We start from the raw sequence: 16,284 nt of genomic DNA, 5'->3' as shown, positions 1-16,284 counted from the left end.
AATGAATGTTTTGAATTTTCTCCAAAAGTAAAGTAGTTGCAAACTCATCCTTTTAGAAACTTGTTTGGGCTGTTGAGAGGAGTAAAAAACCATCAAAAATTTCAATCCTGCATGATTCTACCAAGAAATGTGATTCTTCATTCAAAACGCTGGTTTTTGCTATTGGGCTCTATTGAATAATGAATGTTTTGAATTTTCTCCAAAAGTAAAGTAGTTGCAAACTCATGCTTTTAGAGACTTGTTTGGGCTCATGAGAGGAGTAGAAAAACATCAAAAATTTCAGTCCTGCATGATTCTACCAAGAAATGTGAGTTCATTCAAACCGCTGGTTTTTGATAGTTTGGGCCCTATTGAATAATGAATGTTTTGAATTTTCTCCAAAAGTAAAGTAGTTGCAAACTCATGCTTTTAGAGACTTGTTTGGGCTCATGAGAGGAGTAGAAAAACATCAAAAATTTCAGTCCTGCATGATTCTACCAAGAAATGTGTGTTCATTGAAACCGCTGGTTTTTGATAGTTTGGGCCCTATTGAATAATGAATGTTTTGAATTTTCTCCAAAAGTAAAGTAGTTGCAAACTCATCCTTTTAGAAACTTGTTTGGGCTGTTGAGAGGAGTAAAAAACCATCAAAAATTTCAATCCTGCATGATTTTACCAAGAAATGTGATTCTTCATTCAAAACGCTGGTTTTTGCTATTGGGCTCTATTGAATAGTGAATGTTTTGAATTTTCTCCAAAAGTAAAGTAGTTGCAAACTCATGCTTTTAGAGACTTGTTTGGGCTCATGAGAGGAGAAGAAAAACATCAAAAATTTCAGTCCCGCATGATTCTACCAAGACATGTGTTCATTCAAACCGCTGGTTTTTGATAGTTTGGGCCCTATTGAATAATGAATGTTTTGAATTTTCTCCAAAAGTAAAGTAGTTGCAAACTCATCCTTTTAGAAACTTGTTTGGGCTGTTGAGAGGAGTAAAAAACCATCAAAAATTTCAATCCTGCATGATTCCACCAAGAAATGTGATTCTTCATTCAAAACGCTGGTTTTTGCTATTGGCTCTATTGAATAATGAATGTTTTGAATTTTCTCCAAAAGTAAAGTAGTTGCAAACTCATGCTTTTAGAGACTTGTTTGGGCTCATGAGAGGAGTAGAAAAACATCAAAAATTTCAGTCCTGCATGATTCTACCAAGAAATGTGTGTTCATTGAAACCGCTGGTTTTTGATAGTTTGGGCCCTATTGAATAATGAATGTTTTGAATTTTCTCCAAAAGTAAAGTAGTTGCAAACTCATCCTTTTAGAAACTTGTTTGGGCTGTTGAGAGGAGTAAAAAAACAACAAAAATTTCAATCCTGCATGATTCTACCAAGAAAGTGATTCTTCATTCAAAACGCTGGTTTTTGCTATTGGGCTCTATTGAATAATGAATGTTTTGAATTTTCTCCAAAAGTAAAGTAGTTGCAAACTCATGCTTTTAGAGACTTGTTTGGGCTCATGAGAGGAGTAGAAAAACATCAAAAATTTCAGTCCTGCATGATTCTACCAAGAAATGTGTGTTCATTCAAACCGCTGGTTTTTGATAGTTTGGGCCCTATTGAATAATGAATGTTTTGAATTTTCTCCAAAAGTAAAGTAGTTGCAAACTCATGCTTTTAGAGACTTGTTTGGGCTCATGAGAGGAGTAGAAAAACATCAAAAATTTCAGTCCTGCATGATTCTACCAAGAAATGTGTGTTCATTGAAACCGCTGGTTTTTGATAGTTTGGGCCCTATTAAATAATGAATGTTTTGAATTTTCTCCAAAAGTAAAGTAGTTGCAAACTCATCCTTTTAGAAACTTGTTTGGGCTGTTGAGAGGAGTAAAAAACCATCAAAAATTTCAATCCTGCATGATTCTACCAAGAAATGTGATTCTTCATTCAAAACGCTGGTTTTTGCTATTGGGCTCTATTGAATAATGAATGTTTTGAATTTTCTCCAAAAGTAAAGTAGTTGCAAACTCATGCTTTTAGAGACTTGTTTGGGCTCATGAGAGGAGTAGAAAAACATCAAAAATTTCAGTCCTGCATGATTCTACCAAGAAATGTGTGTTCATTGAAACCGCTGGTTTTTGATAGTTTGGGCACTATTGAATAATGAATGTTTTGAATTTTCTCCAAAAGTAAAGTAGTTGCAAACTCATCCTTTTAGAAACTTGTTTGGGCTGTTGAGAGGAGTAAAAAACCATCAAAAATTTCAATCCTGCATGATTCTACCAAGAAATGTGATTCTTCATTCAAAACGCTGGTTTTTGCTATTGGGTTCTATTGAATAATGAATGTTTTGAATTTTCTCCAAAAGTAAAGTAGTTGCAAACTCATGCTTTTAGAGACTTGTTTGGGCTCATGAGAGGAGTAGAAAAACATCAAAAATTTCAGTCCTGCATGATTCTACCAAGAAATGTGTGTTCATTCAAACCGCTGGTTTTTGATAGTTTGGGCCCTATTGAATAATGAATGTTTTGAATTTTCTCCAAAAGTAAAGTAGTTGCAAACTCATGCTTTTAGAGACTTGTTTGGGCTCATGAGAGGAGTAGAAAAACATCAAAAATTTCAGTCCTGCATGATTCTACCAAGAAATGTGTGTTCATTGAAACCGCTGGTTTTTGATAGTTTGGGCCCTATTGAATAATGAATGTTTTGAATTTTCTCCAAAAGTAAAGTATTTGCAAACTCATCCTTTTAGAAACTTGTTTGGGCTGTTGAGAGGAGTAAAAAACCATCAAAAATTTCAATCCTGCATGATTTTACCAAGAAATGTGATTCTTCATTCAAAACCTGATTTTTGCTATTGGGCTCTATTGAATAGTGAATGTTTTGAATTTTCTCCAAAAGTAAAGTAGTTGCAAACTCATGCTTTTAGAGACTTGTTTGAGCTCATGAGAGGAGTAGAAAAACATCAAAAATTTCAGTCCTGCATGATTCTACCAAGAAATGTGTGTTCATTGAAACCGCTGGTTTTTGATAGTTTGGACCCTATTGAATAATGAATGTTTTGAATTTTCTCCAAAAGTAAAGTAGTTGCAAACTCATCCTTTTAGAAACTTGTTTGGGCTGTTGAGAGGAGTAAAAAACCATCAAAAATTTCAATCCTGCATGATTCTACCAAGAAATGTGATTCTTCATTCAAAACGCTGGTTTTTGCTATTGGGCTATATTGAATAATGAATGTTTTGAATTTTCTCCAAAAGTAAAGTAGTTGCAAACTCATGCTTTTAGAGACTTGTTTGGGCTCATGAGAGGAGTAGAAAAACATCAAAAATTTCAGTCCTGCATGATTCTACCAAGAAATGTGTGTTCATTGAAACCGCTGGTTTTTGATAGTTTGGGCCCTATTGAATAATGAATGTTTTGAATTTTCTCCAAAAGTAAAGTAGTTGCAAACTCATCCTTTTAGAAACTTGTTTGGGCTGTTGAGAGGAGTAAAAAACCATCAAAAATTTCAATCCTGCATGATTTTACCAAGAAATGTGATTCTTCATTCAAAACCTGATTTTTGCTATTGGGCTCTATTGAATAGTGAATGTTTTGAATTTTCTCCAAAAGTAAAGTAGTTGCAAACTCATGCTTTTAGAGACTTGTTTGGGCTCATGAGAGGAGTAGAAAAACATCAAAAATTTCAGTCCTGCATGATTCTACCAAGAAATGTGTGTTCATTCAAACCGCTGGTTTTTGATAGTTTGGGCCAAATTGAATAATGAATGTTTTGAATTTTCTCCAAAAGTAAAGTAGTTGCAAACTCATCCTTTTAGAAACTTGTTTGGGCTGTTGAGAGGAATAAAAAACCATCAAAAATTTCAATCCTGCATGATTCTACCAAGAAATGTGATTCTTCATTCAAAACGCTGGTTTTTGCTATTGGGCTCTATTGAATAATGAATGTTTTGAATTTTCTCCAAAAGTAAAGTAGTTGCAAACTCATGCTTTTAGAGACTTGTTTGGGCTCATGAGAGGAGTAGAAAAACATCAAAAATTTCAGTCCTGCATGATTCTACCAAGAAATGTGTGTTCATTGAAACCGCTGGTTTTTGATAGTTTGGGCCCTATTGAATAATGAATGTTTTGAATTTTCTCCAAAAGTAAAGTAGTTGCAAACTCATCCTTTTAGAAACTTGTTTGGGCTGTTGAGAGGAGTAAAAAACCATCAAAAATTTCAATCCTGCATGATTTTACCAAGAAATGTGATTCTTCATTCAAAACCTGATTTTTGCTATTGGGCTCTATTGAATAGTGAATGTTTTGAATTTTCTCCAAAAGTAAAGTAGTTGCAAACTCATGCTTTTAGAGACTTGTTTGGGCTCATGAGAGGAGTAGAAAAACATCAAAAATTTCAGTCCTGCATGATTCTACCAAGAAATGTGTGTTCATTCAAACCGCTGGTTTTTGATAGTTTGGGCCCTATTGAATAATGAATGTTTTGAATTTTCTCCAAAAGTAAAGTAGTTGCAAACTCATCCTTTTAGAAACTTGTTTGGGCTGTTGAGAGGAGTAAAAAACCATCAAAAATTTCAATCCTGCATGATTCTACCAAGAAATGTGATTCTTCATTCAAAACGCTGGTTTTTGCTATTGGGCTCTATTGAATAATGAATGTTTTGAATTTTCTCCAAAAGTAAAGTAGTTGCAAACTCATGCTTTTAGAGACTTGTTTGGGCTCATGAGAGGAGTAGAAAAACATCAAAAATTTCAGTCCTGCATGATTCTACCAAGAAATGTGTGTTCATTCAAACCGCTGGTTTTTGATAGTTTGGGCCCTATTGAATAATGAATGTTTTGAATTTTCTCCAAAAGTAAAGTAGTTGCAAACTCATGCTTTTAGAGACTTGTTTGGGCTCATGAGAGGAGTAGAAAAACATCAAAAATTTCAGTCCTGCATGATTCTACCAAGAAATGTGTGTTCATTGAAACCGCTGGTTTTTGATAGTTTGGGCCCTATTGAATAATGAATGTTTTGAATTTTCTCCAAAAGTAAAGTAGTTGCAAACTCATCCTTTTAGAAACTTGTTTGGGCTGTTGAGAGGAGTAAAAAACCATCAAAAATTTCAATCCTGCATGATTCTACCAAGAAATGTGATTCTTCATTCAAAACGCTGGTTTTTGCTATTGGGCTCTATTGAATAATGAATGTTTTGAATTTTCTCCAAAAGTAAAGTAGTTGCAAACTCATGCTTTTAGAGACTTGTTTGGGCTCATGAGAGGAGTAGAAAAACATCAAAAATTTCAGTCCTGCATGATTCTACCAAGAAATGTGTGTTCATTGAAACCGATGGTTTTTGATAGTTTGGGCCCTATTGAATAATGAATGTTTTGAATTTTCTCCAAAAGTAAAGTAGTTGCAAACTCATCCTTTTAGAAACTTGTTTGGGCTGTTGAGAGGAGTAAAAAACCATCAAAAATTTCAATCCTGCATGATTCTACCAAGAAATGTGATTCTTCATTCAAAACGCTGGTTTTTGCTATTGGGCTCTATTGAATAATGAATGTTTTGAATTTTCTCCAAAAGTAAAGTAGTTGCAAACTCATGCTTTTAGAGACTTGTTTGGGCTCATGAGAGGAGTAGAAAAACATCAAAAATTTCAGTCCTGCATGATTCTACCAAGAAATGTGTGTTCATTGAAACCGCTGGTTTTTGATAGTTTGGGCCCTATTGAATACTGAATGTTTTGAATTTTCTCCAAAAGTAAAGTAGTTGCAAACTCATCCTTTTAGAAACTTGTTTGGGCTGTTGAGAGGAGTAAAAAACCATCAAAAATTTCAATCCTGCATGATTTTACCAAGAAATGTGATTCTTCATTCAAAACCTGATTTTTGCTATTGGGCTCTATTGAATAGTGAATGTTTTGAATTTTCTCCAAAAGTAAAGTAGTTGCAAGCTCATGCTTTTAGAGACTTGTTTGAGCTCATGAGAGGAGTAGAAAAACATCAAAAATTTCAGTCCTGCATGATTCTACCAAGAAATGTGTGTTCATTGAAACCGCTGGTTTTTGATAGTTTGGACCCTATTGAATAATGAATGTTTTGAATTTTCTCCAAAAGTAAAGTAGTTGCAAACTCATCCTTTTAGAAACTTGTTTGGGCTGTTGAGAGGAGTAAAAAACCATCAAAAATTTCAATCCTGCATGATTCTACCAAGAAATGTGATTCTTCATTTAAAACGCTGGTTTTTGCTATTGGGCTCTATTGAATAATGAATGTTTTGAATTTTCTCCAAAAGTAAAGTAGTTGCAAACTCATGCTTTTAGAGACTTGTTTGGGCTCATGAGAGGAGTAGAAAAACATCAAAAATTTCAGTCCTGCATGATTCTACCAAGAAATGTGTGTTCATTGAAACCGCTGGTTTTTGATAGTTTGGGCCCTATTGAATAATGAATGTTTTGAATTTTCTCCAAAAGTAAAGTAGTTGCAAACTCATCCTTTTAGAAACTTGTTTGGGCTGTTGAGAGGAGTAAAAAACCATCAAAAATTTCAATCCTGCATGATTTTACCAAGAAATGTGATTCTTCATTCAAAACCTGATTTTTGCTATTGGGCTCTATTGAATAGTGAATGTTTTGAATTTTCTCCAAAAGTAAAGTAGTTGCAAACTCATGCTTTTAGAGACTTGTTTGGGCTCATGAGAGGAGTAGAAAAACATCAAAAATTTCAGTCCTGCATGATTCTACCAAGAAATGTGTGTTCATTCAAACCGCTGGTTTTTGATAGTTTGGGCCAAATTGAATAATGAATGTTTTGAATTTTCTCCAAAAGTAAAGTAGTTGCAAACTCATCCTTTTAGAAACTTGTTTGGGCTGTTGAGAGGAATAAAAAACCATCAAAAATTTCAATCCTGCATGATTCTACCAAGAAATGTGATTCTTCATTCAAAACGCTGGTTTTTGCTATTGGGCTCTATTGAATAATGAATGTTTTGAATTTTCTCCAAAAGTAAAGTAGTTGCAAACTCATGCTTTTAGAGACTTGTTTGGGCTCATGAGAGGAGTAGAAAAACATCAAAAATTTCAGTCCTGCATGATTCTACCAAGAAATGTGTGTTCATTGAAACCGCTGGTTTTTGATAGTTTGGGCCCTATTGAATAATGAATGTTTTGAATTTTCTCCAAAAGTAAAGTAGTTGCAAACTCATCCTTTTAGAAACTTGTTTGGGCTGTTGAGAGGAGTAAAAAACCATCAAAAATTTCAATCCTGCATGATTTTACCAAGAAATGTGATTCTTCATTCAAAACCTGATTTTTGCTATTGGGCTCTATTGAATAGTGAATGTTTTGAATTTTCTCCAAAAGTAAAGTAGTTGCAAACTCATGCTTTTAGAGACTTGTTTGGGCTCATGAGAGGAGTAGAAAAACATCAAAAATTTCAGTCCTGCATGATTCTACCAAGAAATGTGTGTTCATTCAAACCGCTGGTTTTTGATAGTTTGGGCCCTATTGAATAATGAATGTTTTGAATTTTCTCCAAAAGTAAAGTAGTTGCAAACTCATCCTTTTAGAAACTTGTTTGGGCTGTTGAGAGGAGTAAAAAACCATCAAAAATTTCAATCCTGCATGATTCTACCAAGAAATGTGATTCTTCATTCAAAACGCTGGTTTTTGCTATTGGGCTCTATTGAATAATGAATGTTTTGAATTTTCTCCAAAAGTAAAGTAGTTGCAAACTCATGCTTTTAGAGACTTGTTTGGGCTCATGAGAGGAGTAGAAAAACATCAAAAATTTCAGTCCTGCATGATTCTACCAAGAAATGTGTGTTCATTCAAACCGCTGGTTTTTGATAGTTTGGGCCCTATTGAATAATGAATGTTTTGAATTTTCTCCAAAAGTAAAGTAGTTGCAAACTCATGCTTTTAGAGACTTGTTTGGGCTCATGAGAGGAGTAGAAAAACATCAAAAATTTCAGTCCTGCATGATTCTACCAAGAAATGTGTGTTCATTGAAACCGCTGGTTTTTGATAGTTTGGGCCCTATTGAATAATGAATGTTTTGAATTTTCTCCAAAAGTAAAGTAGTTGCAAACTCATCCTTTTAGAAACTTGTTTGGGCTGTTGAGAGGAGTAAAAAACCATCAAAAATTTCAATCCTGCATGATTCTACCAAGAAATGTGATTCTTCATTCAAAACGCTGGTTTTTGCTATTGGGCTCTATTGAATAATGAATGTTTTGAATTTTCTCCAAAAGTAAAGTAGTTGCAAACTCATGCTTTTAGAGACTTGTTTGGGCTCATGAGAGGAGTAGAAAAACATCAAAAATTTCAGTCCTGCATGATTCTACCAAGAAATGTGTGTTCATTGAAACCGATGGTTTTTGATAGTTTGGGCCCTATTGAATAATGAATGTTTTGAATTTTCTCCAAAAGTAAAGTAGTTGCAAACTCATCCTTTTAGAAACTTGTTTGGGCTGTTGAGAGGAGTAAAAAACCATCAAAAATTTCAATCCTGCATGATTCTACCAAGAAATGTGATTCTTCATTCAAAACGCTGGTTTTTGCTATTGGGCTCTATTGAATAATGAATGTTTTGAATTTTCTCCAAAAGTAAAGTAGTTGCAAACTCATGCTTTTAGAGACTTGTTTGGGCTCATGAGAGGAGTAGAAAAACATCAAAAATTTCAGTCCTGCATGATTCTACCAAGAAATGTGTGTTCATTGAAACCGCTGGTTTTTTATAGTTTGGGCCCTATTGAATAATGAATGTTTTGAATTTTCTCCAAAAGTAAAGTAGTTGCAAACTCATCCTTTTAGAAACTTGTTTGGGCTGTTGAGAGGAGTAAAAAACCATCAAAAATTTCAATCCTGCATGATTCTACCAAGAAATGTGATTCTTCATTCAAAACGCTGGTTTTTGCTATTGGGCTCTATTGAATAATGAATGTTTTGAATTTTCTCCAAAAGTAAAGTAGTTGCAAACTCATGCTTTTAGAGACTTGTTTGGGCTCATGAGAGGAGTAGAAAAACATCAAAAATTTCAGTCCTGCATGATTCTACCAAGAAATGTGTGTTCATTGAAACCGCTGGTTTTTGATAGTTTGGGCCCTATTGAATACTGAATGTTTTGAATTTTCTCCAAAAGTAAAGTAGTTGCAAACTCATCCTTTTAGAAACTTGTTTGGGCTGTTGAGAGGAGTAAAAAACCATCAAAAATTTCAATCCTGCATGATTTTACCAAGAAATGTGATTCTTCATTCAAAACCTGATTTTTGCTATTGGGCTCTATTGAATAGTGAATGTTTTGAATTTTCTCCAAAAGTAAAGTAGTTGCAAACTCATGCTTTTAGAGACTTGTTTGAGCTCATGAGAGGAGTAGAAAAACATCAAAAATTTCAGTCCTGCATGATTCTACCAAGAAATGTGTGTTCATTGAAACCGCTGGTTTTTGATAGTTTGGACCCTATTGAATAATGAATGTTTTGAATTTTCTCCAAAAGTAAAGTAGTTGCAAACTCATCCTTTTAGAAACTTGTTTGGGCTGTTGAGAGGAGTAAAAAACCATCAAAAATTTCAATCCTGCATGATTCTACCAAGAAATGTGATTCTTCATTCAAAACGCTGGTTTTTGCTATTGGGTTCTATTGAATAATGAATGTTTTGAATTTTCTCCAAAAGTAAAGTAGTTGCAGACTCATGCTTTTAGAGACTTGTTTGGGCTCATGAGAGGAGTAGAAAAACATCAAAAATTTCAGTCCTGCATGATTCTACCAAGAAATGTGTGTTCATTCAAACCGCTGGTTTTTGATAGTTTGGGCCCTATTGAATAATGAATGTTTTGAATTTTCTCCAAAAGTAAAGTAGTTGCAAACTCATGCTTTTAGAGACTTGTTTGGGCTCATGAGAGGAGTAGAAAAACATCAAAAATTTCAGTCCTGCATGATTCTACCAAGAAATGTGTGTTCATTGAAACCGCTGGTTTTTGATAGTTTGGGCCCTATTGAATAATGAATGTTTTGAATTTTCTCCAAAAGTAAAGTAGTTGCAAACTCATCCTTTTAGAAACTTGTTTGGGCTGTTGAGAGGAGTAAAAAACCATCAAAAATTTCAATCCTGCATGATTTTACCAAGAAATGTGATTCTTCATTCAAAACCTGATTTTTGCTATTGGGCTCTATTGAATAGTGAATGTTTTGAATTTTCTCCAAAAGTAAAGTAGTTGCAAACTCATGCTTTTAGAGACTTGTTTGGGCTCATGAGAGGAGTAGAAAAACATCAAAAATTTCAGTCCTGCATGACTCTACCAAGAAATGTGTGTTCATTGAAACCGCTGGTTTTTTATAGTTTGGGCCCTATTGAATAATGAATGTTTTGAATTTTCTCCAAAAGTAAAGTAGTTGCAAACTCATCCTTTTAGAAACTTGTTTGGGCTGTTGAGAGGAGTAAAAAACCATCAAAAATTTCAATCCTGCATGATTCTACCAAGAAATGTGATTCTTCATTCAAAACGCTGGTTTTTGCTATTGGGCTCTATTGAATAATGAATGTTTTGAATTTTCTCCAAAAGTAAAGTAGTTGCAAACTCATGCTTTTAGAGACTTGTTTGGGCTCATGAGAGGAGTAGAAAAACATCAAAAATTTCAGTCCTGCATGATTCTACCAAGAAATGTGTGTTCATTGAAACCGCTGGTTTTTGATAGTTTGGGCCCTATTGAATAATGAATGTTTTGAATTTTCTCCAAAAGTAAAGTAGTTGCAAACTCATCCTTTTAGAAACTTGTTTGGGCTGTTGAGAGGAGTAAAAAACCATCAAAAATTTCAATCCTGCATGATTTTACCAAGAAATGTGATTCTTCATTCAAAACCTGATTTTTGCTATTGGGCTCTATTGAATAGTGAATGTTTTGAATTTTCTCCAAAAGTAAAGTAGTTGCAAACTCATGCTTTTAGAGACTTGTTTGAGCTCATGAGAGGAGTAGAAAAACATCAAAAATTTCAGTCCTGCATGATTCTACCAAGAAATGTGTGTTCATTGAAACCGCTGGTTTTTGATTGTTTGGACCCTATTGAATAATGAATGTTTTGAATTTTCTCCAAAAGTAAAGTAGTTGCAAACTCATCCTTTTAGAAACTTGTTTGGGCTGTTGAGAGGAGTAAAAAACCATCAAAAATTTCAATCCTGCATGATTCTACCAAGAAATGTGATTCTTCATTCAAAACGCTGGTTTTTGCTATTGGGCTCTATTGAATAATGAATGTTTTGAATTTTCTCCAAAAGTAAAGTAGTTGCAAACTCATGCTTTTAGAGACTTGTTTGGGCTCATGAGAGGAGTAGAAAAACATCAAAAATTTCAGTCCTGCATGATTCTACCAAGAAATGTGTGTTCATTGAAACCGCTAGTTTTTGATAGTTTGGGCCCTATTGAATAATGAATGTTTTGAATTTTCTCCAAAAGTAAAGTAGTTGCAAACTCATCCTTTTAGAAACTTGTTTGGGCTGTTGAGAGGAGTAAAAAACCATCAAAAATTTCAATCCTGCATGATTTTACCAAGAAATGTGATTCTTCATTCAAAACCTGATTTTTGCTATTGGGCTCTATTGAATAGTGAATGTTTTGAATTTTCTCCAAAAGTAAAGTAGTTGCAAACTCATGCTTTTAGAGACTTGTTTGGGCTCATGAGAGGAGTAGAAAAACATCAAAAATTTCAGTCCTGCATGATTCTACCAAGAAATGTGTGTTCATTCAAACCGCTGGTTTTTGATAGTTTGGGCCAAATTGAATAATGAATGTTTTGAATTTTCTCCAAAAGTAAAGTAGTTGCAAACTCATCCTTTTAGAAACTTGTTTGGGCTGTTGAGAGGAATAAAAAACCATCAAAAATTTCAATCCTGCATGATTCTACCAAGAAATGTGATTCTTCATTCAAAACGCTGGTTTTTGCTATTGGGCTCTATTGAATAATGAATGTTTTGAATTTTCTCCAAAAGTAAAGTAGTTGCAAACTCATGCTTTTAGAGACTTGTTTGGGCTCATGAGAGGAGTAGAAAAACATCAAAAATTTCAGTCCTGCATGATTCTACCAAGAAATGTGTGTTCATTGAAACCGCTGGTTTTTGATAGTTTGGGCCCTATTGAATAATGAATGTTTTGAATTTTCTCCAAAAGTAAAGTAGTTGCAAACTCATCCTTTTAGAAACTTGTTTGGGCTGTTGAGAGGAGTAAAAAACCATCAAAAATTTCAATCCTGCATGATTTTACCAAGAAATGTGATTCTTCATTCAAAACCTGATTTTTGCTATTGGGCTCTATTGAATAGTGAATGTTTTGAATTTTCTCCAAAAGTAAAGTAGTTGCAAACTCATGCTTTTAGAGACTTGTTTGGGCTCATGAGAGGAGTAGAAAAACATCAAAAATTTCAGTCCTGCATGATTCTACCAAGAAATGTGTGTTCATTCAAACCGCTGGTTTTTGATAGTTTGGGCCCTATTGAATAATGAATGTTTTGAATTTTCTCCAAAAGTAAAGTAGTTGCAAACTCATCCTTTTAGAAACTTGTTTGGGCTGTTGAGAGGAGTAAAAAACCATCAAAAATTTCAATCCTGCATGATTCTACCAAGAAATGTGATTCTTCATTCAAAACGCTGGTTTTTGCTATTGGGCTCTATTGAATAATGAATGTTTTGAATTTTCTCCAAAAGTAAAGTAGTTGCAAACTCATGCTTTTAGAGACTTGTTTGGGCTCATGAGAGGAGTAGAAAAACATCAAAAATTTCAGTCCTGCATGATTCTACCAAGAAATGTGTGTTCATTCAAACCGCTGGTTTTTGATAGTTTGGGCCCTATTGAATAATGAATGTTTTGAATTTTCTCCAAAAGTAAAGTAGTTGCAAACTCATGCTTTTAGAGACTTGTTTGGGCTCATGAGAGGAGTAGAAAAACATCAAAAATTTCAGTCCTGCATGATTCTACCAAGAAATGTGTGTTCATTGAAACCGCTGGTTTTTGATAGTTTGGGCCCTATTGAATAATGAATGTTTTGAATTTTCTCCAAAAGTAAAGTAGTTGCAAACTCATCCTTTTAGAAACTTGTTTGGGCTGTTGAGAGGAGTAAAAAACCATCAAAAATTTCAATCCTGCATGATTCTACCAAGAAATGTGATTCTTCATTCAAAACGCTGGTTTGTGCTATTGGGCTCTATTGAATAATGAATGTTTTGAATTTTCTCCAAAAGTAAAGTAGTTGCAAACTCATGCTTTTAGAGACTTGTTTGGGCTCTTGAGAGGAGTAGAAAAACATCAAAAATTTCAGTCCTGCATGATTCTACCAAGAAATGTGTGTTCATTGAAACCGATGGTTTTTGATAGTTTGGGCCCTATTGAATAATGAATGTTTTGAATTTTCTCCAAAAGTAAAGTAGTTGCAAACTCATCCTTTTAGAAACTTGTTTGGGCTGTTGAGAGGAGTAAAAAACCATCAAAAATTTCAATCCTGCATGATTCTACCAAGAAATGTGATTCTTCATTCAAAACGCTGGTTTTTGCTATTGGGCTCTATTGAATAATGAATGTTTTGAATTTTCTCCAAAAGTAAAGTAGTTGCAAACTCATGCTTTTAGAGACTTGTTTGGGCTCATGAGAGGAGTAGAAAAACATCAAAAATTTCAGTCCTGCATGATTCTACCAAGAAATGTGATTTCACTCAAACCGCTGGTTTTTGATAGTTTGGGCCCTATTGAATAATGAATGTTTTGAATTTTCTCCAAAAGTAAAGTAGTTGCAAACTCATGCTTTTAGAGACTTGTTTGGGCTCATGAGAGGAGTAGAAAAACATCAAAAATTTCAGTCCTGCATGATTCTACCAAGAAATGTGTGTTCATTGAAACCGCTGGTTTTTGATAGTTTGGGCCCTATTGAATAATGAATGTTTTGAATTTTCTCCAAAAGTAAAGTAGTTGCAAACTCATCCTTTTAGAAACTTGTTTGGGCTGTTGAGAGGAGTAAAAAACCATCAAAAATTTCAATCCTGCATGATTTTACCAAGAAATGTGATTCTTCATTCAAAACCTGATTTTTGCTATTGGGCTCTATTGAATAGTGAATGTTTTGAATTTTCTCCAAAAGTAAAGTAGTTGCAAACTCATGCTTTTAGAGACTTGTTTGGGCTCATGAGAGGAGTAGAAAAACATCAAAAATTTCAGTCCTGCATGATTCTACCAAGAAATGTGTGTTCATTCAAACCGCTGGTTTTTGATAGTTTGGGCCCTATTGAATAATGAATGTTTTGAATTTTCTCCAAAAGTAAAGTAGTTGCAAACTCATCCTTTTAGAAACTTGTTTGGGCTGTTGAGAGGAGTAAGAAACCATCAAAAATTTCAATCCTGCATGATTCTACCAAGAAATGTGATTCTTCATTCAAAACGCTGGTTTTTGCTATTGGGCTCTATTGAATAATGAATGTTTTGAATTTTCTCCAAAAGTAAAGTAGTTGCAAACTCATGCTTTTAGAGACTTGTTTGGGCTCATGAGAGGAGAAGAAAAACATCAAAAATTTCAGTCCTGCATGATTCTACCAAGACATGTGTGTTCATTGAAACGGCTGGTTTTTGATAGTTTGGGCCCTATTGAATAATGAATGTTTTGAATTTTCTCCAAAAGTAAAGTAGTTGCAAACTCATCCTTTTAGAAACTTGTTTGGGCTGTTGAGAGGAGTAAAAAACCATCAAAAATTTCAATCCTGCATGATTCTACCAAGAAATGTGATTCTTCATTCAAAACGCTGGTTTTTGCTATTGGGCTCTATTGAATAATGAATGTTTTGAATTTTCTCCAAAAGTAAAGTAGTTGCAAACTCATGCTTTTAGAGACTTGTTTGGGCTCATGAGAGGAGTAGAAAAACATCAAAAATTTCAGTCCTGCATGATTCTACCAAGAAATGTGTGTTCATTGAAACCGCTGGTTTTTGATAGTTTGGGCCCTATTGAATAATGAATGTTTTGAATTTTCTCCAAAAGTAAAGTAGTTGCAAACTCATCCTTTTAGAAACTTGTTTGGGCTGTTAAGAGGAGTAAAAAAACATCAAAAATTTCAATCCTGCATGATTCTACCAAGAAATGTGATTCTTCATTCAAAACGCTGGTTTTTGCTATTGGGCTCTATTGAATAATGAATGTTTTGAATTTTCTCCAAAAGTAAAGTAGTTGCAAACTCATGCTTTTAGAGACTTGTTTGGGCTCATGAGAGGAGTAGAAAAACATCAAAAATTTCAGTCCTGCATGATTCTACCAAGAAATGTGAGTTCATTCAAACCGCTGGTTTTTGATAGTTTGGGCCCTATTGAATAATGAATGTTTTGAATTTTCTCCAAAAGTAAAGTAGTTGCAAACTCATGCTTTTAGAGACTTGTTTGGGCTCATGAGAGGAGTAGAAAAACATCAAAAATTTCAGTCCTGCATGATTCTACCAAGAAATGTGATTCTTCATTCAAAACCTGATTTTTGCTATTGGGCTCTATTGAATAGTGAATGTTTTGAATTTTCTCCAAAAGTAAAGTAGTTGCAAACTCATGCTTTTAGAGACTTGTTTGGGCTCATGAGAGGAGTAGAACAACATCAAAAATTTCAGTCCTGCATGATTCTACCAAGAAATGTGTGTTCATTCAAACCGCTGGTTTTTGATAGTTTGGGCCCTATTGAATAATGAATGTTTTGAATTTTCTCCAAAAGTAAAGTAGTTGCAAACTCATCCTTTTAGAAACTTGTTTGGGCTGTTGAGAGGAGTAAAAAACCATCAAAAATTTCAATCCTGCATGATTCTACCAAGAAATGTGATTCTTCATTCAAAACGCTGGTTTTTGCTATTGGGCTCTATTGAATAATGAATGTTTTGAATTTTCTCCAAAAGTAAAGTAGTTGCAAACTCATGCTTTTAGAGACTTGTTTGGGCTCATGAGAGGAGAAGAAAAACATCAAAAATTTCAGTCCTGCATGATTCTACCAAGACATGTGTGTTCATTGAAACGGCTGGTTTTTGATAGTTTGGGCCCTATTGAATAATGAATGTTTTGAATTTTCTCCAAAAGTAAAGTAGTTGCAAACTCATCCTTTTAGAAACTTGTTTGGGCTGTTGAGAGGAGTAAAAAACCATCAAAAATTTCAATCCTGCATGATTCTACCAAGAAATGTGATTCTTCATTCAAAACGCTGGTTTTTGCTATTGGGCTCTATTGAATAATGAATGTTTTGAATTTTCTCCAAAAGTAAAGTAGTTGCAAACTCATGCTTTTAGAGACTTGTTTGGGCTCATGAGAGGAGTAGAAAAACATCAAAAATTTC

Source organism: Dendrobates tinctorius, unplaced genomic scaffold (genome assembly GCF_039654945.1).
Source record: "Dendrobates tinctorius isolate UK_male_01 unplaced genomic scaffold, ASM3965494v1 ptg000125l, whole genome shotgun sequence".
In the NCBI taxonomy this organism is placed as follows: Eukaryota; Metazoa; Chordata; class Amphibia; order Anura; family Dendrobatidae; genus Dendrobates; species Dendrobates tinctorius.
The sequence above is the reverse complement of the archived record's forward strand: the minus strand, read 5'-3'. Positions refer to the sequence as shown.